The following is a 27,568-nucleotide window of genomic DNA, read 5'->3' as shown; positions in this document are numbered from 1 at the left end:
TTCTGTGAAATCCCACTCATTATCACCTAGAGACAGGAAAAATGCTGAAGATTCCATCTAACCAAAAGTTCACTGATCGATATCAGAAATTTGTAGGCTCTATCGTCCTCAAAACGTGAACGATGCGGAATAGTTGTGCGCTAAAGGAAGGGGCCCGCAACTCCTCCAGAGACTCCAACCCAAAGTACCTTCTGATCTGGAGATTCTCTCGCCTGAAACCCCTAGCAAACGGGAGACTCAAAGTTGATGTGTGCGAAGCGCAAAATTCCCAGGGTTCTAGATGCTCTCTGGTGCTATCTAAGGCTTATTTTTTCAACATACGATAGAAATATGTAAGAAATCCTTTCCAACGGGAGACAAAGAGCCAGTGCGGGAGAAATTAAATCTCAAACGGGAGAACGGGAGATTTTGCAAAAATGGGTTTTCAGCGGGAGATCTCCCGTCGAAAACGGGAGAGTTGGAGTCTCTGCTCCTCACCTGCACATGCAGCACCCATATAGACAAAGCATGTGAAATAGAAGTTGTTGATTTCTCACAAGGTTTTATTGCGTGAACTGTTCGAAATGTTCAAGACAGACATTTTACCGTAAGATACGAAATTTGAGCCTCATTTGCCGATTTTTTTTCTTTGTCATCCGCTCAGTGAGAATGTGTATAGTGTACCATACGGTGATTTGTGGAATGAAATGTGATTCTTGTGCAAGGACTAGGTGTGAAAGACGTTGATTATTTCACTGCGAAAATCGTGTCCGGTAATACAATGCTATTTTGCACCGCGCAAAAAGACAACTTTTTTTAGAGGGGTATGTTTGAAGCATATTTTCTAAAAACTGGAGTGAACAATTGTAAGTTGGCTGAATTCCTTTATTTCCAGGAGTCTGTGAATAAGTGGTGTTATTTTTAGCCGAAATTTAATCCTCTGAGTACGGAATTCAAATCCACGAAAAAAAAAAGCGTCTGGTGCGATACTGTACTCTCCTACTGGTAGATCACTAGTCTACTACTAAGCTTAACTAGCTAGGACCCTAATGTTAGGTGCCAGTGAGTGTGTGTGTCTGATGAAGGAATGTAATGTAATTCCTCTAACGTTACTACCTCTTCAGTATTCGCTACCCATTCTATGGAAATTTCTGTCGTGTCAACATTTAGTATACAGCCCTGTCTCTGTACACAAGTGTTGGCGCATGGGGTGGACGCAGTGCTTTGCACTCTGGTCGGGCTAGCTGTGTCCTATATAATTCCATTATTCTACATCTCTCTGTCATTTTACAATGTATGTTCATATTTGATGATAGGAAGAGTACAGTCCTTTTGCCTTGCAAGTTGCAGTTTGATGACTTGTTATGTACATATACATGATCTACATGTAGAGTCCAGACCAGTCCAGCATTGTGTGTTGCCTTGTTGGTGATCGTCGACCCACGTCAATCCCATGCTGGTTTGTTCATGAAAAGAAGATTCAGAACTGGGGAGGCTGCTGTAGTTTGCGATGGAGTACCAGGAACAAATCAGGCCCTGGAATGTATTTCTCAAGGACCTTGCAGCTCAGGTACTGACTAGTCAAATTCTAATTATTATTTAGCACTGTATTGATAAATCAATTGGTATAATCCCAGCACAATTAGACCTCTAGTGAATTTTAATAGTACCAAGCGATAAATAGAAAATGTGTGTAGAACCAGTCTACTACATTGTAGGAGTCCATGCTTAAATGCTTGAGAGAAGCGGAACAAGGAAGGCTGTAGTGCCTGTACAATGTACCTCTCAGTACCAAAAAAAGACAATAAACTTTCTGGATTCTAGATTATGCAGACTTTCAAGGTTTCATGTTAGACCTGGTAGTGGTACTTCGGTACTTAATTGGTAGCGTTGGGATACCATAATTGTGTTGGAAGGCGCTGTCCCAGCTCGGTATATTTGAGAATCCTCGTAATTATCATTGTGTACCGCTTGCTCACTACTCACAGTATCTCGATCTTCAGTCTTTATTTAGAACAGAAGTAAACACACAGGTGAGGAATCTTGTCTGGAGACGAGTGTTACTGATGGACATATAAATGCTCCAATGCACATCTGCAACGTACACCGTGTACATGTATTCGTTGACGGGCCCTATTCATTGTTTCAAGTGGTATCCCATTGGGCTGCAAAGTAATAAGGACTGATTAAATTCCACCCAGTCTACCCATGTCTCCCCGTACTACTGGGTCTTTCAAACCATGTTCCGTAAAACGGGGTGGATAGGGACGGCAAGGTGAATAGGGACAAAACCGAGGAAAGTTTTTTAAATCTGCATGTTTTATATTTGCTTGAACTTTTTTTTCTTATTTTTATCATAGGATGGAAGGACCATCCAACAGTGTATAGAATGTGGTCCACCTGATGTAAAAAGATGTAAGGGTACAGGAGGTCCAAAAATTTTTTTTTCAAAAATGTCACAAAAAATCAGAATGGTCAAAACTTTTCTGCTCCTGTGGCCATTGATTAATGAAATTTACTCAAAATGTGCATGAACCTAGCCTGTTAGGTCCTATACCACACCTTAGAATTTGAAATAATTATTCCAACAGGAATTGATGACAACATGTTTTTTCTTCTCTTGGGCAAAAAAAAATAAGTTAGACTGGGGTGAATAGGGACACCATGGTGTCGTTTGATTGGCCCTTAAAACTTTTTGTATGATTAATTATTTTGATGTCATAAATTGGCCTGAAATGTTTGTTATGTCCAGCTATTTCTAAAAGTGTGAATTTTTTCCCTATATCTCTTGACAAGAGAGCTATAAGATCTTGGAATATGTGGCTTCACTTTTGTATTCATAGACGAGAGTGAACTTTGCTGTCTTAACCCTAACTAGAGCAGGAAGGGTCTGGGAACCCCACCCCCCACCCTCTGGGAAATTTTTTCACTGCCTAAGACAGGCTAGGACTTTTGCACATTGTTTGTATTTCATGACCCTTTTTTCTGTCGTCTGCATGTTTTAATGCCATGAACACCTTGTTTGGGTCAGACCCATACTTCAGGTGCCAGATTACAATCACTGTAAGAACTCCCAAAATACCCCAACATCATTACAGTTAAGTATCACTGAATCTAGAGTGTATGAATAACATTGAGCATCATGATTTGCCACTTGAAGAAGAAGTGGGTTGATATTTGAGTGCAATTCAATGGATTAGTAAAGTTTTTGACTTACTTTCCAATCTTAACCTTTGACCTTATGGGTCACATTTTTGTATACGTAAGTCAGTTCGTTTTGTTGAGCTGTTAGCATTTTTTTTTTTTAAAGATTGATTTAACGATGGAATAAATTACTCTGAAATGTTTACTATCTTTTTAAACTCTCTAGGTGTTCCCTTAATCCAATCTATTGGATGGATTGGAAAAACTGTCTCTGAACAGCTTTTTTCTTGGATCAAAACTAGTGTTGTCCCTTTTGGCCCCGAATTCGGGGTCAACAGGGACAGCGCCATTTTGTTAAAAACCATGGTTTTCCCCCGAATATTTTTTTTTTATAATGCCAAATTAAAGGTATTTTAGGTGGACATAAAATCCCCACATAAGATTGGGTGTTTGGGCTACATGAAAAAAATTACAATCATGAGAACATTAAAATTGTCCCTATTCACCCCGTTTTACGGTTCTAGAAATCTTGCTTACAATGTCCATGTGTATGTTCATTTGTGGTTTCAAAATGGAACAGACACATCAAGTTTGTCATGCTTGAAATGTGATATAAGATATAATACTGTAAGTTGTCAATCAGATCTTCGTCTTGTAGATGATAAATACATGTAATTGTACATGCATGATTGTTTTTAAATTGACCTGACAGATGAATTGATTTTGTTTTGTGAGGATGGTTTCCAATCAATGAGAACTCACAAGTTCGTAACACTTGCCTTTCAAGATAATACTGAAGAAACAACTCCCTAAAGCACAGGACCATATACCTTGAGAAAGGATATGAACAAATTGCTCTTGGAAAGTATTCCATTGCACAATCAGCTGCCAACAATTGTCGTTGTTGTCAGTTTTTTTTTTTTTTACATTAATTGTGCCTTTGTATCTCTCGGATTTTGTGTGTGTGTGTGTGTGTGTGTGTGTGTGTGTGTGTGACTATGACATAAGTTACTAAAGTCATACAGTTCCCTTGCCCCCACCCCACCACATTTTCTTTCCTTCAATTGCATCAATTTTACCTTATCAGTGGTTACGGATTATTGATAAAGCATGTACAATTTGTGAGTCCTAGGAGTAATGAATAGAGCTCTGTAAATGCTTGAACTTATTACCTCTGCCAAGGGAGGAGGTTATGTTTTCATTACCGTTTGTTCGTTTGTTTGTTTGTTCGTCCCTGTGAAAAATAGCTCAAAAAGTAGTAAACGGATTGGGATGAAACTTGCAGGAAGGGTTGAAAATGACACAAGTAACAAACGATTAACTTTTGGTAGAGATCCAATAATTTGGGGGGAATTTATGGAGGATTTTTGATATTTTGGCAGGAAGGGTCAATGAACTTGGGAGTTCAGGCTGCGCATATTTGAGGTTTGTTTAGTGCGTGCCATGGTGCGTGCTCTAGTTTCTGCTAGGGCGAGGCGCGCCGTGCAGCTGAGCGTTTATGACGTAACAAAGGCTTCTATATTGGGAAATCGGGCGACTTTCAGCACACAATGCTATACATTGGAAATTGAAATGAGCTGCATGCTTGGTGAAGGTCTGCGCTCTCAGAGTGCTTTTCTAGTTCACAAATATTTTTACAAATTACATTGAAGAATGTGGAAGATGACATTGAATAAGATATGTGCAATATCATACATTTTGTAGGTTAGAGATGAGGAATTTGACGTCATCAAGCGAATCATTGGCGACAAACTGTCTGCCAGAGAGAGGGAAGCCATAGAGGAGCCTGGTGAACTTCTGGAGGTGCTGGAAGACAAAAACCTGATTGGGGAAGATAATACAGGTAACAGCTACACTGTACATACCAGGGGTGGTATTCTGAGGTCGTAATTAAGTCTGTAATTAACTTCGTGATTAAGTCATGAAGTTAATAGGCCCTTAATCATGGGCAAAATTGGTATTCTGAGGACGTAATTAAGGTATGATTAAGTCCCCTGTAATTATCTTAGATCCCTCCCATCTAATTGTTATTCCATCCAATCAGACACGTTGTTAGAAGCCAAAATGATGATTACACACGCAAATATGCCCTCAATGCGCGCTCCTGCACGCCCCCTGTAATTACAACCCAAGATTTGATTACAACCCCTCACCTACGCATGCGAAGATCTCAACCTCTTTGCTCACATAAAATGACAAAATTCCTCGAAGATCGGCTATATTTATTTTTTCTCTGAATTCTATGGATACCATGACAACAAGATTCAGCCACTCCTCGGTTACCGAAGACGGTAAGCATCGTTGTGGCAGAGAAAACATGATGTAATGCGTGATATCGGAGTAGTAAATGACACTCTTTGGTATCATTAAGTTTTCCATTAACTTTCATACTTAATTACACCCTCAGAATACCGATTCGTAATTAACTCTGTGATTAAGTCCTCTCAGAGGTGCACGCGCATTGATACGCGCAAGCGCGTAGGTCCTTCCCGCCAAAACGCTTGTTGCTATGGTAGTTGATATACCCCCTACTTAATCATGCTCTCAGAATACCAATTCGGTAATTAAGTGCTAATCAGACACTTAATTAGCCCTCAGAATACGGCCCCAGTATGTCATCCCTAATATGAGATTAACACCACCAGTTGATCTAACTGATATTGGAAAGGTTCTGGCCAGTGAGATGTTCATAAGATGTGAGGAATCTCGGTCGTAGAAAGCTTTGAGATGAATTGAAGTGACATTAGGTCTATGGTATGTATTGATTTACAGTGTATCCAAAAAAAAAATAAAAAATGGAAACTTGAAATTGCAGAGAATCGCACAGTCTAACCTGCCCACTTTGCTAACTATGGACTGGTGGACATTTGATGATGAAATTAAGTTCAATTAGTTATCATTACATATTGCTCTTTCCTGGGTATAGCACGGTGCCAGTTTTAATGTTACTTTTTTGTTTGTAGGACATGTTCACAATTATTTTTTTGGCACAGTACATTCAGTTGTGAGGAAGACATGTACATTTGTTTTATGCTCAAGAATGTTTTTATTTCATCTTTCCATTAGTAAGGCAGTAATTATACCCCCACCCACACGTATAGTGTGTAGGGGGGGGGGGGGGGGGTATAGGAATCACTCTGAGGTCGGGTGGCCAGTCGGTCGGTCGGGCGGTCGGTCCGTTGCAAAATGTTGTGGAGCCAACTCCTCTCATTTTTTGAGCAATTGACCCCAAATTTGGCATGTGTGAGCACTATCGAAGGTAGATGTACAAGACACCTTTTTCGTTAGTATTGCTTTATGCGTTGCCATGGCAATGGCATATTTTCGTAAAAAACTTGTTGATCGAACTACTCTCATTTTTTGAGCAATTAATCCCAAATTTGGCATGTGTGACTGCTATCAAAGGGAGATGTGCAAGACACCTTTTTCGTTAGTTTTGCACAATGAGTTGCCATGGCAACGACAAATTTTAAAAAAATCTTACAAAATGTTGTGGATCGAACTCCTCTCTCATTTTTTGAGCAATTGACCCAAAATTTGGCATTTGCGACCGCTATCAAAGGTAGATGTGCCAGACACCTTTTTTGTTAGTATCGTGTAATGCGTTGCCATGGCAACGGCATATTTTCATAAAAACTTGTGGATCAAACTACTTTCTCATTTTTTGAGCAATTAACTTCAAATTTGGCATGTGTGACTGCTATCACAGGCAGATGTGCAAGATACCTTTTTCATGAGTATTTCATAATGTGTTGCCATGGTAACAGAAGATTTTCATAAACATCTTACAAAATGTTGTGGATTGCACTACTCTCAGTTTTGTAGCAATTCAGTTTGGATTTAGGATATGCGAGCAATGTAATGTATATTTGTGCAAAACACCTTTGATGTGTGTGTTAATAAATCCGTTGCCATGGCAACAGCAGTTTTTTTTTACCAATCATACAAAAATGTGTGGATTAGCCTAACTCCTTCAATTTTCAAACATTTGGCTTGAAAATTGACACGTGTGACCACTATGGTACGTAGATGTGCATACTTACTCTTTCGTCATTGTTGATTAATGTGTTGCCATGGTAACAGCATAGTTTGCATGAAAATCATATGAAAATATTGTGGATTCAGTTAACTCCCTCAGTCTTAGAGAATTTGACTTGAAATTTGGCACACATGACCACTATAGTATATAGATGTGCAAACTTAATCTTTTGTCAGTGGTGAGCAATGCGTTGCCATGGTAACAGCTTTTTTTTACCAAAAAACATACAAAAAAATTGTGGATTCAGCTAACTTCCTTTAGTCTTCGAGCATTTAGCCAGAAATTTGGCACACATGACCACTGTGGTACGTAGATGTGTAAACTTAATCTTTCGTCAGTGGTGATCAATGTGTTGCCACGGTAACGGCATATTTTGAATGAAAATCATACAAAAATATCGTTAATTCAGTTAACTCCCTCACTCTTCGAGCATTTGGCTTGAAATTTGGCACATGCAACCACTATAGCATATAGATGTGCAAACTTAATCTTTCGTCAGTGGTGATCAATGCGTTGCCATGGTAACAGCATCTTTTCACTAAAATGCATACAAAAATATTGCGGATTCAGGTACATGTAACTACCTCAGTCTTTGAGCATTTAGCTTGAAATTTGGTACATGTGACTACCATAGTACGTAGATGAGCATACATAGTCTTTGGTCATTGTTGATCAATGTGTTGCCATGGTAACAGTATATTTTGAATGAAAATCATGCAAAGAGTCTCACTATTATTATTATTATTATTAAAAATATTGTGGATTCAGTTAACTCCCTCCGTCTTTGAGCATTTGGCTTGAAATTTGGCACATGTGACCACTATAGCATATACAGGATGTTCAAACTTAATATGTCATTATTGTTGAAATATGCGTTGCCATGGTAACAACATTTTTTCACCAAAAATCATGTGGATTCAGCCAACTCCCTCAGTCTTTGAGCATTTAGCTTGAAATTTGGCACTCGTGACCACTATGGTACGTAGAAGTGCAAACTTAACCTTTCGTAATTTTTTATCATTGTGTTGCCATGGTAACAGCATAGTTTGAATTAAAATCATGCAAAAATATTGTGGATTCAGATAACTCCCTCAGTCTTTGAGCATTTGGCGTGAAATTTGGCACATGCAACCATTATAGTACAGAAATGATATGCAAACTTCATGTTTCATCATTGTTGAACAATGTGTTGCCATGGTAACAGTACATTTTGAATGAAAATCATACAAACATTTTGATTCTCCTAACTCTGTTTAGAGCATTTTGGCTTCAAATTTGGCATATGTTACCTCTATATTACCTAGATGTGCAAGAAATCTTTTGTCAGTGTGGAAAATGTGTTGTCATGGTAACAGTATATTTTGAATGAAAATGATACACTAATGTGAATTCAACTAATCCCCTCATTTAGCATTTGGCTTGAAATTTGGCACATGTGACGGCTATGATATATAGTTGTGCAAACTTCATTTTTTTTCTTAATATCCAACATTGTGTTGCCATGGTTACACAATTTTTAATAAAAACCATAGAAATCATCAGTTTATTTATCTTGCTTACTCAGTTTTTGAGCACTTGACTTGAAATGTGGGACATGCCACTAACAGTGAGCAATACATTTATTCACTGGTGAACAGTGCATTGCCATGGTAATTTTTTTTTGTCATTAAAAAGTAAAAAAAAAAAATATTGGTTGAGCTAATTCTCTCAGTTGTGGGTGGGGGTATATTAATCACAATGAGTGATAGTTCTAGTTTTGTTAATGATTCTGTTCAATTTGTCAGGATTGTTGAAAGAAATCTTTGAGAAGTGTGACTACCTTGAGCTGATTCCAGAACTGAATCAATATGAGGAAAAGCGGAGAGAATATGTGAAGAGAGTCAGTATGCTGGCAGGCAGGTATGGCACACCCTTCACATTTCCTTTCGTACATACATTGTACCTTTGGGTTGATCAAATAGCAGTTGATGCGCAGTGCATGCAGATGTAGGCTATAGTTGGTAGTGCTGCAAATATGGCTGGAACTGAAAATTCAAAGGCAAGTTATAAGTGGTTTAAGCTGTTTAAAACTAGAAGCTGATGACTGCTGTGAATATGCAGAATAATCGAGAAGTACTTTATAATGTTATTTTGGGGAGATTAAAGGTTCACTTTGTAATGGGACACAAAACCTCCATCAATGGCAATTCAAACCCTTCAAATGAATCATTATGTGTTTGTGTGTGTTCACTCCCATGCCAGTCATCATCTTTTTAATGTGCTGTGACATGGCAGTTTGGCAAGGGTGCTGAGAAATCAGTACAATATTCCCCCATCAGTAGCATCATAATGTCAGAATGAGGAGAATTGCAGTTTTGTAATTGGTCTGCTTTAACTTGATAAAATGGGCGTTATTAAATCTCATGAGCCATATCACTCTGTTGGTGAACCTAGTTATGATCTTTGTTTATACCTGTAGCAAAATCTATTACATTGTGTATGTTTTGAGTTTGAGACACTTTGTACTGAGTATGATTTTTAAGTGTAACACACAACCTGTGAGGATCATGATGAAGTCACAGCACTTGTTAGTTATTTTGCTTCCAGAAAAAAAGAAACCAAACCAAGCCAAATAAAAACACAAAACAAACAAAAAACTATTTCTATAGTTCTTAACTAGAATAAGAGGGTATGATCAGTACCTCATATCTGACATAGTGATTCAATTTATCCATTGTTATTTTCTTCTCCACGCTGGCTTTGCTCTCAGGCGAGATCCTCTCTTTGTAGGAAGGGATGAGTACATACAGGACATCATCGATTTCATGCGAGGAGAAAGCAGGATATCACGCAACCACAAACTATGCTGCGTCTGTTTGTGGGGAATGGCTGGATCAGGAAAAACAAAGCTGGCTGCTGAAATCTGTGCAATCTATGCAGAGATTGAGAAGCCCTCACCCTCGTAAGCGTCCTGTGGATTTTGAAAGTGCCATTGTACACCATGTTCAAATTTGTTTAAACAAATAGAATAAATCGAAAGACTAGAATGTTGTAAAACTTTCATCAAATTTGGAGTAAACTAGGTCAGCTATAGAATTTCAAGTTTTGTATAATAGAAGCAACCACATTATGCAACATAGACAGGATATAGATGTCATGGCCTCGGCAATCCTTCATTGACCTTCACTTAAATCCTTACCAAATTCTTATTTTCTTTTTTTTTTGTCGTTGTGATAGAATATCAAAAGAATCAGATCAGCACTTGTGATCTTAGCAAATTTAATTTGTAGAGGGAGAAAAAGTGAAGAAACTCGCACCTTAATATTTTTCTTGTCGAATTGTTGCACAGCAACAATTGAACTTGAGGGTAATTTTTAGGGAAGAAAGGGTTGTGGTTTCAAAGTCGTCTACACAGTATAATTTAAATTTCTGTATTATCTCATGATCAGCTAGCTTTCATGCATGTGTTTGTGACCAGTAGGAAGAAATACATTTTGTTGAATCTTAACCCAACTTGTTTTGTTTCTTTCTTTTTTTTATTTATCAGAGGCAATTTGGATATGAGTTGCACTCCCCAGAAAAATATTACTCCATAGTTCTCTTAGTTTTTTCTTATATTTTTTTGTTGTTGTAACTTTATAGATTATCAAGAGATTATGAAATATTGGGTGTGCCTTGATAGAATTGTATGCCTGTTTGCACTCAGATTGTCAAATGAATTTGAAGGACCGTTACATATGCCTGAGAATGTGAGAACATGTAACTGTAAGTAGCTGTAAACATGGAAAATGAGAAAAAGAGCCTAAAATTTTCTAATTTAGGGGAAGAAATCTATCAGTCTAAACAACAATTTTGAATATTTTGTCATGCATGTAGTATGTGTGAGTGGTGTAGCATTTGCTGTAATTGCCATGCAGTTCTTCATTCATGTTGTGTGTTAGGTAGGGCAGAAGTCAGTATATGCTTTGTTTTTGTTATGTGTCAGTAATAAATGCCCCCAACTCACTAGAAAGGTGACCATGGCAACCATGCCAATCTGTGAAAAGTTCCCATATCATGTCACATTTGTGTTGGGATCAGTCAATATTTTCTTGTGTCTTTACATTTTATATAGCACCTGACTCGCGATATTTGTGAAAATATAAACCTCGCAAAATAATCTGCATGTGCAATATGGAGATTCACATGTTGTAGTATATTGTTGTAGCAATGAGAGAAAAAAAAATCCATAACTACACTTGTACAAGTGTATCCCCACTTGCTTAACAACTTCACCTTTGTGAAATTGATGCATGTGTTTTTTCATGCCTCCGCCACGAAGTGGTGCCGGAGGCATTATTTTTTTTTATTCTGTTTCCAAACACCAAATCCTGTATTCCTGTGAGGATTTTGAGTAGCTGTACTTATTTCTTTTTTACTCTTTGCAAACAGATTGATCTTGGTTGACCTCAATCAAAAGAAGTCAATTAATGATGTTGGAATGGCCCTGCTGAGTGCTGTGGGTAGCCCTGTTGATGTCCAAGAGTTCGAGCTTGAATTGGTACTCGGGTGGATTCGAGAATGTATTACAGGTAATGGGTCAATCAAGCAGCGGGTTAGTGTAATCTGAATGGAAATTTTAATCAATTCGTCATGTTCCCATGGTGCTTTTCATTACATTTGTATGTTGTAGCATTTCTCAGTCCATGAATTCTGTGAATGTCTCTCATGTTCTTATGTTCTTGACATTTTGTTAATTTAGGATGCTCTGTGCTTCACAACAATGAGTGATCATCAGCAGTTATTTGCAACTAATAAATATGAAATCATTGATTTGTTCCAAAACTTGAATATCTAATGTGATCAAAAATAAATTACATATCCTCTGATATTGAATTATATTATCCTCTTTATTTTTGATATGTAAACTTTTTCTGTTGGCTTTCGGTCTGCTTGATCATGGATATCTGGCCGACATAGTATGTGTATTTCATATGTTAGTTCCGTTTTCTTCTCCCTGTCATGGGTACAATTGTAGGTCCCTCATGCATGTTGATTTCATCAATAGTTCTTCATACAAAAACTATTTTCATTAGACTCTCAATTAGAAGGGGGAGAATTACTGGATAATAGAGCAGGTGACTTTGTGTGTGTGTTTGTGTGTTTGCATAGCTGAGAAAGGGTAAGAGAAGTTGTCACAGGCAAACAGAGAGATAAAAAGAAATAGAAAGCTCCTGAGGTATTTTTTTTTTTTGGGGGGGGGTGGGGGGATTGGACACAAAGTGATTGTGTGTGTGATCTTTGTACACATATTGAAACAATACATCAGAATTATTGTATGACATCTTTTTTGTGTACACGTGTGTTTTATGTTGTTTTCTACCACTACAGAGTATGTTCTGCTACTCGACAATGCAGATGACTTGTTGAAACCAACATCTCCCACCAAAGATCATTTCCAGAATCTGCTCAAACAATCTGTAGAAATTCCAAATGCTAATGTCAAGATCATCCTCACGTCTAGGTAATTTCATCAAACTTTGAGGAAAAAAGGCCAAATGAAACAAGAAAAAAATCATAAACTTAATAGCAGCATTCCCTTCCTAAAGTCTGTTTACAAAGACTGAAAATAGATTCTTTGCTGTTTGGTTTTGCTCGGCATATAAAATGGTGGTTGATACCAAATGATCGTGTTCTATGTCAAATGTTCTTTTTTCTACCAAAGAATATGTCCTTTTTGTCAGGGTGTATATGTATCTTTGTTCAAATTATGTGCCACTACCGTGAAAAAAAGAAACTTGTTTATAGTACAGTAGCAGGGGCAGCTCCAGGAATTTCGTAAAGGGAAGGCACCTTTACAAAATTAAATGGGGGGGGGGAGCACAAGCCCCCCCCCCCATTTTTTCTTGTAATTTCTTTTGTTTTAACAAAAAATAAAGAGAGGGTGTGCACCAGGTGTGCCCCCCTCTGGATCCGCCACAGCAGTACTGTACAGTCATGTAGTTGGTGATTCAAATAGGCAATAAAAACACTGTTTAGGGATGTGCTATTTTATAGTTAAGAGGTAGACATTTTGAAAAATGATAATAAATGGTCTCTTGTTACTTGATGTGAAAAAGCATTCTTTGATCCAAATGATAATTTTCATAGGCAAGAATGTTGTGCCTTTTTACAGATAAACCTTTTGTAATGATATGATGCTTCCTTTAATATATTTTTACACTGGTGCGCTTAGATATGCAGTGAATTTCCCTTACCTGAGCAATACGTCCAACTTCAAAGAGATGGAGGTGAAACCACTGGAGATGGCAGAGGCGGTGCGTCTCCTCACCAAGTCTGTCCAGCAGGGTGCTGCAGGTGAACTCACAGTGGTTGGCCGGGAGATCATCACAGAAAAGCAAGCCATAGACTTGGCTACACACTGTGGCAACAATCCTCAGGCCCTGCGGGCAGTTGCCAGTCAGCTGAGATTTGGAAAGAGTCCCGAGACCATCTTGCGAATCTTGGCGAATCCCATCAAAATGGAATTGGTCCTCAATGACCTCAGTCTCTTTGGCTTGGGGCAAGATGCCACTAAAGATTCTGCAGAGGGTTCTAAACAGGTGAGAGAAGAAGGACATTTGTCACCTGGTATCACAGAACCAACAATGCATTGCCAGATAGAATATTCAATTTGTGTCGGACTTCAAAAGAGATTGCCTAACCCAAAGTAATCTTTAACTTAATCAAAGGGATTGGTACAAGCGTAGTTCCTTACAAGCTGACATAATTGATCATAATTCCAAAATCTGAGAGTTTATTGCTTTAGAGATATGGCATGAAAGTTTAATAGAGGGTTATATACAAATCTTTTTAAGTGCGCTATTTATAGGGTGCACACAAAAGATAATCTTAATATGTGATAATTAACTGCTGTGAAGGAATTGTCACATAATAGAACTTGGCATATTGTATCAATTATGTATACATGTACATGACCATTTTAAAGTTGCTAACTTTTGTATACATACTTTTTTTTTACTACAATTTCATTTGCCTTGTGCACACAAGGGAAAAGACAACAGAAACAAAAGGGAAACGGGTTTGTTAACACTACAAAAATATTACATTCACTGAATTTGTGCTTCCAAAATAGAGAAATTAGAGATGAGATTAGTATTCTTTCAAAAAATACTGAACAGGACTCGCTGACAAGGTTCATCTGATTGGAGAATCAACTGGATGAGCGTTCTTTTTATTACAATCAGTGGAAATTACCTTAGCTTGATACGACTTTTGCCTGCTGGCTCTGCAGGCTTCTTTAGATCGAGCTTTGTGAGGAAGACTTCTCACGATATTTGTGAACGGCTACAACAAAACGATTTGAAAGTCAGGGAGGTCGATTTTCTGAAAATGACATGACATTACTCCCTTACTCTTTGGTTCTAATTTCATATGTGACCCTGCACCACAAAACCAACAGAAAGTCGCCAGACATGAATTTTTAGTTAATGGCAGATTCTGAAAGAGCAGACTCTAAGCTTTATAATGATGTATAACTCAAATCAAATAGACTCTCCTTTACCTATGTAAATAATGAAAAGAAAGCACACACTCTGGAAAGTCTAAACTGAGAAAAGAGGCTGATCTGAAGCACTGGGTCTATTCAAGATCTTTATCCTTACCAAGCCATGCTTGCTGTGGTATGAATGTGGAAAAAAAAACAGGATGTAAACCACTGGAGCAACGTATCATATCTTGTCACAAAGTCTTATGTTCGCTGTACTCGATTCGAAATATCTCTGGATGTAAAGGGTGCTTTTTAATGAATTATACATCAACTTCAAACTTCATAGACTGGACTAACTAGATATCATGCTCACAGAAAATTGGAAGAATCTGACTTGTAGCTGCTCTTGAAGTGACAGGTCTTATATCAGCTCATCCTCAAAGAGTAAAGTAGGTCATATTTTATAAGCACTACTGTCTGCCAACTTGATGATTCACTGATACTTGTTTGTTTTACCTGATTTTTTTTCCCCCATTCATAATTGTATTATGCTATAAAGGTGCTACAATGCCTGGGGGTGATGTTCCAGGACTTGGCCCCTCAGCTGAAGCCAATCCTTGTCCAATTGGCCATCCTGCCTGGCCTCTTCAGCCAGTCATGGGCCTGACTATCCTGGCTGACCCTGCTGGTAATATGGAAAGTGAGCTAGAATTCTACTTGGATGATGTCGTCCGCACTAGTCTTCTAGTGCGGGAGTCGCTAGAGATCTTCCACCAGGAGCGTGAAAGAAGAGATTTGGGGAAGTTCTACTCCATGCACCCACTGGTCCGTTGCCTCTGCCTGATGATGGTTCAGAAGGATCCTGACATGAAAAAAGCCTTTCAGAAAGGACTCCTTTCCTACATCAACAAGTGCTTCAAACTTCTCCAGGCAAGTCTTGGTGGCCTAAATCTGTGACCCTGATTGTACCAGCCTTGTAAAAGTCATAGATGTTTGAATAGAGACATACACATGAAAAGGCAATTTGACTGTAACGAGTAATAGAGACTGAATCATAATTATCACATTATCAGTCCAAATTCCAAAATCCATGACTTATTCTCATTTTTCCTCTCTGTGATTTCTTGCAGTATTTTACTACCTCCTGCTTTAATCTTTTGTGCAATAGTCATGTCAACTTCTGTTTTTATATGCCTGTAATGTTAAAATGAAGCTCTGGTTTGCAAGGGATGTTCACACTTTCCTTTCAAAATATCAGAAGTGGGAGTGCAAGTATGAAAATGCATATTCTCTGTATTTATGGTATAATGTAAAGGAAAAAAACAACAACAACAACCTAAAGTAAAAATGGTAGAAATCCTCCGCAGGATGGTAGGATCACACAGGGTTAAAGGGTGTGTAGTTCTGGTCGAGGTGAGGATTTAGCTTTTAACGTTTTGCGAGATATTTAGAAACCACTCTATGAGATGTCAAAGAGCATGCAGTTCTAAGGGGTATCAAAAGTTTATTCAATGAAAATCAGTTTTGAAATGGCTGAGATATCCAAAAACAAGGTGAAACAAAGAGATCCTAATAAAGTTGTGGCATGTCGCCTTTTATTATTAGCACTTTTGGGGATATCTTTGGGTGTTCTTTATTCTGCCATCCATCATTGCTGTTCATTATATCACCCAGACAGCATGAATGAGTATTCATGCAATAACTTGATTGTTACCCAACAGAGTTTATTTAGACTTGATAGGAAGGTGTACTGTATGAGTAGTCATTCCTCATGAGAGCACAACAGTTTGTTGTGACAGCGCCCTCATTGTTCTGATTTGGATGCAAAGTCACATTTCTTGTTTGTGCTGTATCAGCCAATTAATGTGTTGTCAGATTTTATTCAAACTTGCTCTGGAGGTTTATAGGAACTATTCTAGGTGAAAAAAAAAAAGTTTTCATTAATACTGCCGTCATTATTCTGACTTCTGTAGGATGCCATGCCATATTTCTAGTATGTGCTATACCAGCCTCATATCTGGTTAGATTTCTTTGTATCTCACAACAGTTAACCATATTATACAACATTTTGACCTTAAAAAAAAAATCCAAATAGGGCATGGGGGAATGGGTTCAGGGAATACATATGCTCGAACAGGTCCCCCATCAGAGTGCTCAACAAAATATGGGTGTATTTTCTATTTCCTGAAGAAAGGGAAATTTGTAACTTCAAAGACGGAGGAAAATGAAGAGGGGAAAACAGAGTTAGCGAGGCTCTTCAGTTCACAGAAATGCTCTTAAAGAGGAAATCCACCCCCAAAAATAAATGAGCTAAAGAAAAAAAAAGAGAGAAAAATATTCCCTCCAGAATGATTGAAAAAGACTAAAATCGGATCAGAATAGAGGAAGATATGACATTTTGAAATTGCACATTTTTTTGGAAAACATTTCTTGACTGGTCCTTATGAGTATTGAAATGAGGTGATGATGTCAAACCCTCACAAAATTTCATATGTCTTATATATGAATTTCTGAATTTTTTTTCATAGCTATTATATGAAGTAAAAGTGTTATTATTACAAGTAAAAGTGTGTTTTCATATCAAGATATATTAGAGTTAACATCTGTTTTTATTTTGGGGGACTTTATGGCAATTTTTATATTTATACAGCTGAAATGTCAGATTTTTGTCATTTCTGTATGTGAAATTAATAGGAAATTGTGAGAGCATGACATTACCAACTTGTTCGTTGAATATTCATAAGGGCTGGTTCCCCTCCCCCCCCCCCCAAAAAAAAAAAAAAAATCAAAATGTTGTGTCTCCCTTAGTTATCCAAGTCTTATCCTTTTTGTATCTTTCTGTAGGGAATATGTATTTTACTTTCTTTCGAAGTTTATCTATTTTGAGAGTTCAGGTTAGGCTGAGATCCCGGCCATCGATCGTATAATCACCATGAAAATTGGCACAGTCATGACTCTAGGACATAGAGCTCTTACCTTATTGCACAGTGATATTGATAGAATAACAGCACATTTATTTCAAAAGTTTTAAGTGGACTCATAGAGTTTAAAGTTGCAAACAAAAGTCATGCAACTGTTTATTTTGACAAAAAATCTGTCATTGATTAAAATCTGCAGGATTTTACCAGCTATGACAATGAGGATGCAAGTGGTAGTTTGCAGAGGATGGAAAATGAGAAGGTGAACATCACCCAGTACCTGGAGCTAGAGATGCGCAAAACGTTTGATGGCAAACCTCATCCACTGTTAGAGTACCTGCCCGACTATAATGATATGTTGGGCTATTCTGACATCGCCAGGAACAGCAATATTCTCGCATTTATGGAGCGTTTCATGTTCACCGAGCAGAGGTCAACCTTCTTTGAGCAGCGAGCTGAGGTTGCCCACAAGAAAGGGGACATCCCTGGCTGGGTGAACTATTCGGGATGGTTTGCAGATCAGCAGTTACAACTCCACAAGTGAGTCTAGTGTAGGAAGTAGTCTTAATTTGCAATCTCACTGGAATAATCTTCATGCAACTGCTCAATGAAAGAACCAATAATGTCACAGCATATTTTTATGTAGTATATGCCTATTACCAGCATAAAGGGCTCAGCACATTCTGGCTGAATTACATCGAGACATGAAGGGTTGGACATCGTTTGAAATTGTAACAAACTGCTATACAGTATGTATGTCCACAGTCTGTGATTGTACGAATGTTCCAAAATATGGAGTAATCAGGGTTTCATGAAACATGTTACCAAGGTGTTTTGATGTGTCCTTCATAATGTTGGCCCCAGTATGTTTAATCTGTTGAGGATGAGTCCCGAGTATACTTGGGCAGGTGTCTATGGGAAATGCATGTTGTAGCAAAATCAAACCGTCCTCAATGGGTTAATGTCAAGCACTCACTCGGTGGCCCGGACCACAGACCCTCAATTATAAGATTCCTGGTCTGAGTCTGCTTGCAGAGTGGTTATGTCCATTAGACAAAGCACTTTGTCCTCATTACCTAGTCCCATACAGGGGTTGTTGATTATAAATGGTAAAGATGTTTGTCCTGTGGAAGCTGCTCGTAATCATTAAGGGCTTTGAATAGGATCCACATTAATTCAGTCAAATCAAACAAAATTGAAAGTAAACTTTCTCAATAGGGTTTTATGGTACAACTTTAGCTTGTTCTATACCATACAGTTTCTAAACAGTGTATGTGTTAGATAAATTAATGACATTTGTGAGCTGAAAGTCAACAATATGTAAACATGTCAAAGTGTCAAAATTAACTTTTATTGTCATTGATTACATCTTCATTCACCATCGTCCTAACTTCTTCAAATGCTTACTATTATCCTCTGCCATCAATGCAGAAACATTGTCCTTGTTGTTAAACATTGGCTTACGAAAACTTGTGTTTACCTCTCTTGGCCCATAGAGATGTTGACTCAACTGAGACTATGATCTTTGACAGCTCATAATGTGTCTGTTCCACGAACCTCCCATTTGGACTCCAACTTACATTGTAACTAATGGTTTCCAGTGATCATTTTGTTTTTTGGTAGATTTGAAGAAGCAGAAAATGCGATAAAGGAGCCCGTGTTGGTGTGTGAAAAGAGTCATCCATCCATGTCCACTCAGCTAAAGGAAGGCTATAGCCAGTGTCTGTATGTCAAAAGTGAGTTGCTTCTTACTGGTAGATGTCCACAATGTGCTATTCTTAACCAAACTACATGTAAGTGGCAAAATGCTTAGCTTGACTTGCTATTCAGAAACTCATCATCAAAATTTAGATAATCTGTCCATGCTTGACCTAGTTGTGAAGTCAGCAAGCCCATTCAGGTGCAATGTGCCTCAGTCCAACAGGCAGGCCATTGCAATGCAATAGAGAGTAGAGAGTAGGTAATCTCTTTTTATCGCCACTTGTTACCTCTGCCAAGAAAGGAGGTTGTGTTTTCGTTACTGTTTATTTGTCCGTGTACAAAATAACTTAAAAAGTTTGGATTGGATTTGATAAAACTTGCACGAAAGGTTGAGAACAAAACAAGGAACAGATGACTAAATTTTGGTAATGATCCGTAAACTTTTATTGCTTTTATGAAGGATTTTCAATATTTGGAAGGAAGGGTCAATGAACTTCACAGAGTTCAATCTCTTTGAGCTGCACATTTTTGAGGTTTTCATACCCGCACTAAAGTGCATGCTCTAGTCTGCTAGGGCGAGGCGTGCCGCACAGCTGAGGGTTGATGACGTATCAAAAGGCTTCTTTAATGGGAAATCAATCAGACATTTTTGGTAGAATAGTGTGATTATGTGTCTTTAGAATCCCTTTTTCATTTCTGAAAAACCTTGTCCACACTCTTCACTTTCAACTCTAATAACTTTTGAAATGATAGTGCTACTGCTTTGAAAGTTGGCATTAATTATGGACAGAATATGTTAATGAGGCATGCTTAATTTCAGTTTAATCTGATAATCCCTTCATTGTTGTTACTCTGGTGGTTTGCTTCCTGTTTTTTGTCCCATTCATCGCACAGCCAGCACGGTTTGGTTTAAAAGATTAAGCACTTGAATAGACACTACTTCAGAGCCTCTTTTCTCAGTTCACACTTTTCCTGAGTTTGTGCTTTCTTTCCAATATCTAGATAGGTTAGGAGAGTCCATTTGATTTGAGTTATACATCATTTTAAAGCTTAAAGTCTGCTCTTCTAGAATATGGTCTTAACTAAGAATTCATGTCTGGCGACTTTTTGTTTGTTTTGAAGTGCAGGGTCACATATATAATAAAGTATGCTTGAGAAGACTGATTTCAGAAGGGTTTCAGAATTTTTCAGTACAGGAAGAATGAATAATTGCTTCTGAAATCAATGCAATCATGCTACAAGGCCATGCAATAAAGCCTGTTAAGAAAATGTCAGTTGAATGAATACTGCCTCAGTCTGTAAATTGTCTGAAGGTTAAGTACTGTACTTTCTGATCTATTTCTTTCATTAGATAAGAAGACTTGAAATAGTTATACTGTAGTCGATTAAACTGGTCAGATTGGCGATGCCGTAAAACCATTGGAAAATGTGGCATACTTGAAGACTGTTTTCTTCTCTTCCCATCTGTGGTGTTACATTCCTTGGGACTTTTCCTCACTTGTAGGCAATCTGTTGGTTCACAAACCCCAGAACAGGAAGCACATCCAGAGGCAGCAAGGCAAAGAAGGCATCCGTCTCATGGAGAAATGCATCGAGATGCGCCGAGAAGTCTGTGGAAACAAAAGTATAGTGACTGCACGTACTATCAATGCCCTAGGCTCGATCTATTTCAGGTGAGCTTGATTATGCACCACAGAGAGGGGGGGGGGGGGGGGGGGGAGTGAGAATTACTATATGTGCCCATGTACAATACACTATTTTGTGTTAGTCTATATCCAAGATAAGCCAGCTACTCCTCAAGGCTTTTAGTGCGTGTGTTTTTTTGTTTGTTTGTTTTTATTTTTTTTTTTGTAAAGACATATATAGGTTTTGCATGAGTATTACAGATAATTTCAATGAAGCCAAAGTGCTCGGCTCCCAATAATGGCCACCTGTGTATGAAGGCAAGCTTTATATTATGCTGTGGTTCAGTTGTAGTTATGCATTATATTTGACTGTATCTCTGTGGAGAGGGAACCCAATTTATCGTCAGTTTTGTTTCAAAATTGAAGTTTTGGTAATGAGTCTCTCCTGCACAACTTTGTCCAATATTTAGGGCTAATGAATTTGAGAAAGCCCTGAACCATCACAAGGATGCCCTGGCAATCATGAATCAACTCACCAACAACCACCCTGAGATCCACCCGGACGCACCATTCTACGTGATGAACATTGGCACCTGTTATCACGAAATTGGATACCTCTACAGCCTCTCAGCAACTCAGAAAGACCAGGGAACAAAGTGAGCATGAATGTCCTTGTTCCCAATATCTTTCCTTTTTCTTTTTTTTCCCTCCAAAGAATGTATAGATACATGTAGCATAGATAAGTACATGTACTTCCCATAGTTAAGGACATGCTCAGTTCTTAGTTTTAATTGTAATATGGTTGACTAGTATGCTGCAAAACGTGCACATTCTTTGGACAGCAGGGCAGCAACACAACATTCATTTTACTTCCATATCTGCTAAGAAAATGCACAGTCACTACCAGTTCATAGTCTCTGAAGGATGAACAAAAGAATGATGCTTAAGTACAGAACCCAAGTACACATTGTAAGTTATGGAATCATATGGTCATACACCACAATGTATTGCGATTGTTGAAAAGAACTTGTTCCTTTTCTAACAAGGTCTCCAGTTTTGAATAAGTTATGGCTTATCCAAACCATGACAGCTCATGGATTTGACCAAAAGTTTGAAAATTAATAACTTTTGAAGTGATTGTGATTTTTCCTCAGACTTCAGTGTGAGTAACTAAACATCTCAGCATTCACCAAATCCATTTTTCTTGTTTAGAATAAAGTACCTTTTAGTGACTGTGCAAATTCCTCTGAAAAAAAAAGCAACAACAATTGACCTTACTCTGGAGGGCTTGGTGAATAATGAAATGTAATGGAGAAAAAAAAAAAATGAATTCACAATTACAAATGCTGATCACTTTTGTTCATTGCACCTTTTACTTTTGAAGGTTCTTCCAGAATGCCATCAGTGCATACAACCAGGGTCGTGACATGTTGCGTGGAGTGGGCATGGAAAGATCGCACATCATGGGGAGCATGTTGAAGAACTTGGCCATGACCTACTGTGAGATGAAGGACTTCAAGCAGGCCCTTACCATTGCTGACATTGCTGCAGGCATCCGGGAAGAGACGCTGGGCCACAATCACCCAGATGTTGCCAGGGCACACTACTTTGTGGGCTCACTCTACATGTCTCTTGGGGACGAGGAAAAAGAAAAAGGGAGACCAATCGGTAGGTGTGCAGCGCAGGGCAAAAAAACAAACAAACAATAAATAGATATTAAATGAAAATGAAAAATAGGTGTTAGCATTTAAAAGAAAATTGGGATGTTCTTTAGCAAAACAAAACAAAGAACTTAGTTCCATTGAGACCAAAGGACTTGTTCTTTCTGATGTGTTATCATATATTAAACCCATTAGAAAAAAAGTTACAACTCTTTTACCAAAAAAAAAATCAAAATCATAAAAGCCCCCCTAGCTCACAGATTTTTGTGACAAGTTATAGGACTTCACAACATTCTGTGTGCTTTAGCAGCTACTTACAAATGCAATTTTAGACAGGCAAAGCCATTCTTTCTGAAGGTATGAAGACATAAAAATAATGATTTTCATTTTCATGTAATTTAATGTCTGTGGATTTAGTCAGTCACATGTATTTCTTTTCTAATTGGTTACATACAGCTGAAATCAGGGAGTACAAAAAGGCAAGAGAATGTTTTGACCATGCCCTAGAGATAGAGTTTACGGTTGGCTATGAGCGACGCAGCCAGGATTATGATGACCTAAAGGAGGACATTGAGAAACTCTTCACCAAGATTCTCATGAAGAAACGTGAATGGGAAAGATACAAAATGAGGATGGTGGTAAGTCTTTAACTGTTGTAAAAGTACTCTGTATCAAAACAATGGTATTGCTGCAGCATTTTATGTGTAATGGCAGTTAGGGTGATATAGATAATGTAGTAATAGGAATAAATGAGTAATAGTTTGTTTGAATTTGTGGAGAGTATTTTTTAAACTCTCCTGAGCCAAAGGCTCAAGTGAGCTATCACGATCACTCACCGGCCGTCGTCCGTCATGCCATAACTTTTTACATTTTCATCTTCTTTTTAACCCCATGATCTATTTTTGCCAAACTTGGCAGGTAGCATCCCTTGGGGAATAGAATTCCAATTTGTTCAAATGGGCACTATGCCCTCGGAGAAGGGTCCAAATGGGGGCCTTAATTATACATTTATACATTTTCATGTTCTTCTTGAAAACCCCAGGATGGATTTTCACCAAACTTGGCAGGTAGCATCCAAAGGGGATAGGATCTCAGTTTGTACAAATGAGAACCAGACTCCACCTGGGAGGGCCCAACCACCCCCCCCCCCCCATGAAAATCTTCTCTAGAGCCAGAAGTGAGAGAGCTAAGTTGGTATTTTGATTAAGGATTTTGATGACAGTAGTGCCATGTTTGTTAATGGCAGATCCAAGGCAGCCTCCCTTGAAGGGGGGGGGGGGGGTCCAAATTTTGGTCGAAATTCTTCATTGTCATGTTCTTCTTGACAACACATGGTCATACTTTCACCAAAATTGGCAGGTATTATCACTTGGGTGATGCAATACATTTTGTTCAAATGTACACAGAGAGAGCCCCCAAATTCCATCTTCTTCAAAGCACATGGTCAAATTTGTTACCAAACCCAGTGCATTATACCTAGGGTGACAATATGTGTACTTAATACAAGGACCACAGAACACCCTATTTGAAAAAGGGAAAAACAAAAATATTTAAAACTGGAAATACTCTGAGTAAACACGAGCTATGTGAATCTGCTTTGAAGGTTATTTAGTAGATCCAGGGATGGGGGGGGGGGGGGGGGGGGGGGGGGGCAGATTGCACAATTAATTGTTTTTGTTTTGTTTTGTTTTGTGTTTTGGACTGCATAGTTATAATTTCTAAATACTGTGTACGTGGCAGGTGTTTTTGTCAGTGTGGTAGAATATATGGACACCATGCCCCCACAAAAAGCCCTCAAAGCTGCCCCCACCCCCAAAATTTGCAATGTTCTGAGTTAGTAATCTGCTAGAATGTGTGGATGGTGACCTTGCAATACTCAGGTGGGTACCAGACCCCCAGGTCTCTTGTTTTCATGATTGTTTGTTTGTTTGTTTGTTTGTTTGTGTTTCTGGATCAACTAAAGGGTCCTTCCAATTCATTACACCTGGGTCAAGAAGCACAGAGTGGGGTAATTTTGTTGGCCAACAATCGTGCTAAGAAAGATTCAAACCCAGGACTGTATTTTGAGGATCCAAGAACCTCAGCCTCTGTTGAACAGTGCTTCCATGAATAATTCATCAGCGCTTACATTTGTGGATTGGATTCATGAATTGAAAGATTTAGTGAAGAAGTGAGTCCCGTGATATGTGGATTGTGATAGATGATTAGCCATTATTGTTGTTAAGAGAAAAATATCAGAAAAAGATTATGCCTCACTTTATGTTGTCATTACCATTTGAGCCCTGTACAAGGAAAACAATTGTACATCATGCTGAGCTAATGAAAGCTAAAACATACAATTCATGAGATATTTTTACACTGTTATGTTGTGGATAAAAGAAATCTTACGTATGGAATTTACTGAATGTTGCATTTTGATATGGCCATACAAACTTTTTTTTTCTTCTAGAAACATGAGAAGGGAGAATTTGTACCACTGAAGGAGCTTGGGCAGGAGGAAAGGAAACGTCCAGGAGGTAAAAAAAAAAAAAATCATTACATAGATTCCAATCCATGTGTACTAATGACAAACATCATGGGAGAAAGTTGATAATTGTCAATGTTGTCATTATCATATTCATGTACACTTGTCAATAAAGTGACAGTGAATGCTTTGCTGCAAGAAACAATGCACTCTTCAGTTACTGTAACTTACCTTGTTTTCTGCGATTAGTACTATTTCGGTGGCAAATAAGTGAGACAACGCTTGTTTATTCTTACTCTGTCTCAGAAAATAGTGTGACTGCTCATAAATTTTTAATTTGAGTGACATTTTGGTATGTGTCAAATCTGCATAACTAGCTATACATACACATCTCTTGTACATAGCCTCTTTGTAGCGGCGTGATGTTCCTGTGAGTTCAAATCAAAAACTGAAACACTGGAATTTTACTCATTGTTTATGACACCAACTGTTTCACCACCCCTACTCTCCCTGCTGCTTTGGTGGCCTGAAACATTTCATCTGGTATGCCACCCAATACAACAAACCCTGAAAATAACTGTTAAACATGGGAAAGATTTTCTCCACTGTCAAGTTTTGAGAACCTCACAGCAAATTGGGGAGACAATTTCAAAATTAAAGGGGAAATTCCCTTTACCTATACTATTGACCAAAACTCTCAGAGTGATATCGAAATAGAGCAATGAAATTTGATAAAGATTTGGCAAAATGCCTTTAAGTCAAACATTTGGAGTTTAATATGTTGTGGTGCACTAAAATTGGTCAAAAAAGTTGCCATGCAAAAAAGCCAAGAAATATTGATGCCTCACAGCTCCTTGTTGATTTGTCATAAAAGTATGAAGCTTTTGTAGCTAATAATTCAGCACTTTTCTCTGTATCATACCCATTGTTAAAGTGGTCAAACTCTTATAGTTGAGAACAATATGAAGAGAGGGATACAAGTTCTTTTAGTACTATGTTTGTTATGTGAAGATATTTGTGTAATGGTCTTATTTAGCTTTCTCACAGTACCCCCAGGTAGACAGAGTAATCCATATTTAAGGCACCATTACATAAATGTAACAGGTAATCTCATGATTTTGTTTTCAATTTGAAAGGTTGTATGAAAAAAGAAATCTTTTTAAGAAAATTGAAATCACATTAAAGCATGATATGCACAAATTTTCTGAAAAAAACCTCCCAACAATTCTGTTTTACTGACTGCCCTAAAAAGATGCCCATCCAGTCTGTTAGTGCACAGTGAGTGATGGGATTGATGAAGCTGCAGCTGTAGGAAAAGTGAAGAGAACATAAATCATGAAAGCATCGACCAGTCTTAAAGTTAGCTCACTTAACAAGTTCCATACATTATTCTCAAAGTCCCATAGACTTTGCACAAATTTTTTATCACATTTCTATAGGCATTGGTTTACCATCTGCGTGCTTTTCTATTCTGCTAGATCCTCCTTCTGTTGCCAGCCTCGCAGAACCGGAAAGTCCACCCAAGAAATGCCTACTATCTTAAACTGTTCACATGTGTGAGAATGGACTTGTCAAGAGGTGACTGTGTCGAGGTGATAAACTACCTGATGATAGGACTCCTGTCCAGGAGGAACTGGAACTTTGTGCTGTGTCTTGCTTTAAACCTATTGCCTCTAAAGATTTGTCTTTCTTCACAGTTAGGTAAGGGTAAGGCAACTGATTTTAACCTGAATATGGTTTTACTTTGTAGCAGTTCTCTGTCTTTCCATACTATTGCAACTCTCCTAGTAGTGTTGGCATTCGTTTTAGGCAGATGGATTGCAGACATGCATTTGTAATGTGCAGTCGATATTTCAGTAATCATGCCAATCAAATTGCAATCACAATTTTGTAAAGCTTATCAATCATTGCAACCTGTCAGTGCAGTCACTCAATACTTTACTATTGACTAGCTTTGTTTTTATGGTGTATCACATACCTTTGTCCTCTCTATGGCCAGGAAGGCAACTCATTCGTTTACATCAACCATTTCTTCCAATCTACGGGATATCTTGTAGTTTACGCAAAGACTGCAATCACTGCTGTACAGGATAATCCATAGAAGAAATAATGTGGATGATCTTATCATTTATAGATATTAATGAATAATTTAACAATAATGAATAATTTATAGATGTATTATTTCAATAATGATGATTGTCTTTCTGTACAGAGGCTATTTTTATGCCTCCGCAACGAAGTGGCCGGAGGCATTATGTTTTCGGGTCGTCCGTCCGTCCGTCCGTCCGTCCGTCCGTACGTCCGTACGTCCGTCCGTACGTCCGTACGTCCGTCCGTCCCGTTTTGTTTTTGTCGATATCTCAAGAACCGTGTGGTGGTTTTACATCAAACTTGGTATGAGGGTATATTCTTGGGGGATAATACTTTTTGTGCATTTTAGGGTCACAGGGTCAAAGGTCAAAGGTCACAGGTTATTTTGTGAAAAAAAATTTGAAATTTCATGTTTTTCTCCATATCTCGCAAATGGTTCAAGGTATCTTCATGGAACTTAGTATATATGCTTGTACCGATGGGCATTGATTATCTAGGG

The 27,568-nt window shown here is 38.2% G+C and overlaps 1 pseudogene; it reads left to right on the top strand.

Moving 5' to 3' along the window:
* The window catches only part of LOC139742686 (uncharacterized), a 33,572-nt pseudogene extending 6,248 nt beyond the window's left edge, over positions 1–27,324 (top strand).
* The last annotated feature ends 244 nt before the right edge of the window (positions 27,325–27,568 follow it).

Source organism: Diadema antillarum, unplaced genomic scaffold (assembly GCF_040938485.1).
Source record: "Diadema antillarum isolate AM-2024a unplaced genomic scaffold, OU_Dant_1.0 seq00001014_RagTag, whole genome shotgun sequence".
Taxonomy (NCBI): Eukaryota; Metazoa; Echinodermata; class Echinoidea; order Diadematoida; family Diadematidae; genus Diadema; species Diadema antillarum.
Note: the sequence above shows the minus strand (reverse complement) of the source record. Positions and strands in the feature narration are given on the sequence as shown.